Source organism: Fragaria vesca, linkage group LG3 (assembly GCF_000184155.1).
Source record: "Fragaria vesca subsp. vesca linkage group LG3, FraVesHawaii_1.0, whole genome shotgun sequence".
In the NCBI taxonomy this organism is placed as follows: Eukaryota; Viridiplantae; Streptophyta; class Magnoliopsida; order Rosales; family Rosaceae; genus Fragaria; species Fragaria vesca.
Genome location: NC_020493.1, coordinates 24,525,523 through 24,527,909, shown reverse-complemented (window position 1 = coordinate 24,527,909; position 2,387 = coordinate 24,525,523).

Genomic DNA, 2,387 nt, shown 5'->3' with positions numbered 1-2,387 from the left:
TATTTTCGATAACGTTTGGGTCATGGGTCAACTTTATTTACGCTTCCTTATGGGGAATTATACCATCGATTTGTAAAAGTGTCCAAATTTTCACATGGATTAGTTTCGCCAATACTAAATGAGAGTTTCAGTTTTGACGAATCAAAAATATAAGTTTTGGCCAGAGTAAATAAGAGCGTTTCTATTTTGATAATTGTGTTGACTTTTTCAAGTATTAATCAGACAACATGTATATGTAGTTTGAGTTTATTGAAGAATGATCAATTTAACGTTGACTGCATCGACCAAGGCCCGAACATTATTGAAAGTGCTTGACTTTTGTACCATTGCTATCTTTTGCTATCATGATAATATCCAATACTCAAACTTAATTTTTTTAAGTTTTAGTCATCTCAATCATAACTAGCCTACTAATGTGCTATAAGACGTTTACTAGATTATACCTAAATATGTATCTTTATAAGCCAACTGTATGAGCGAAATATAATTTATAAAATTTGACCGTACGATGTGATCATAGTAGTTAAATATGGACACGGTAGAAAACTTACCAATTTTCGATAACGTTTGGGTCTTAATCGTATGAGTCAACTTTATTTACCTTTAAACTTCTCTATGGGGAGATATATAATCGGTTTATAAACGTTTCTAAATTTTCTCATTGATTAGTTTCGCGAGTACTCAATGAGAGTTTCAACATTCACGAATCAAAAAAATAAGTTCGGCCGAAGGAGATAAGAGTGTTTCCCTATGGATAATAGGCATATCGTTTGTTGACCAATTTCAGACCTCTTACAACCACATATTTATATCGTCTGAGTCACACAAAGAAGTGGCGCCCTATTTTGTAAAGAGCGGGAAAATTTCGCTAAGGGTGGGAAAACTTCAGTGTGCCCATTGAAAATTTAAGGTTTTTGTTGGACAACATAAATATGTCGTCTGAAAGATAAGCACATTAAAACTCGCATAGGGAAGTTTGAATTGAAAATTTCAGTTTCTTTCAGACGACATATATTTGTCGTCTCTAGAAGTACATTAAAAGAGCTGAAAACTCGATTTGGACAGTCTTCCTCACACAACATATATATGAGGCAGTACCGGCCCTGGGCTAAGCCCAACAAGCCTTTGCTTTGGGCCCCCAAATTTAAGGGCCCCAAATTCTCAAATCCAAGCATATATATACATATATAAATAAAAAAAAAACATATATACTAAACATAACCTACACAACTTCTTACTTCTTACTTCTACAACTTTCTGTCTTTTTCTAATTCTCTTTGATCGAAGTCATTGGCTGTCGACTGCCGTCTGCTCACTCTGCTGCACGCCCGGTCGCTCGTACTGCCTCGTCCAGCCGTCCACCCCCACAACGCACGCGTCTTGCCGACTTGCCGTCTCTGAGTCTGAGTTCTCTCAGGTAAGTCTGTGGTCTGTCCTCCTCCAGTCCTCCTCCAATAGTAATGAGTCCAATCCCATAGTTTTTGCAATTTCATAGTTGAGAACTTAAAATTGAGAATGAGAAGGGTTTTTTCGTTTTGATTTCAATTAGGAAGACTGATTGTGAGACAGGTTTTGGTTTGATTTTGATTTCATAATTGATTGCAAGGTGTCATATGGCTCCAATTAGGAAGTATCCTTCTGGGGCTAAAAAAAGAAAAGAGAAGCAGAGAAGAGAGGCATTAAAAAAGCTTTAAGCATGATCTATTTGCAATTATTTAAAGCCAAGTATTAAACAAGCACAAACTTCTACCAATGAGAATGAGAATGAGAATGCAGAAGCAAGTCCAAGTTTGAATGCGGAACCAGATTTGAATGAGGAAGCAAATTTGAATGAAGAACAAGGTTTGAATGAGGAATCAAATTTGAATGAGGAACCAGTCCTTCATCACCATGTTAATAATAGTGGCGGAGGAGAAGAACCAGATATGCAGGTGAATGAGGACGACTTTTAGGCAGGGAGCCCCAATTTTTTTTTTTCGCTTCGAGCCCCCAAAATCTCAGGGCCAGCCTTGATATGAGGTCTCAATTTTCCACTGAAAGTGAGAATTTCTAGGTTTGTTGACACCACACCTATATGTCGTATGATTTTTACAAACCTAAAAAAAATGAACTAGCCTCTAAAAGTATTGAAGTAGGATGTCATTGAGACGACTTTTACATTTTATATGTCGTCTAAAAAACCACAAAAACCATCAGACGACACTTGTTTGAAATGCTGCTTTATATGTCGTGCCCTGATAATGTTATTGGCATAGTGTAGTGTCACGCCCTAATTTTCGAAAGATAAATTTAAAAAATTTTGGCATGATATATCCTAAAATATTAATATCCCAAAACCTGTTTCAACAAAAATCAAGGAAAATAAACTCAATGCGAAATGTAAATTT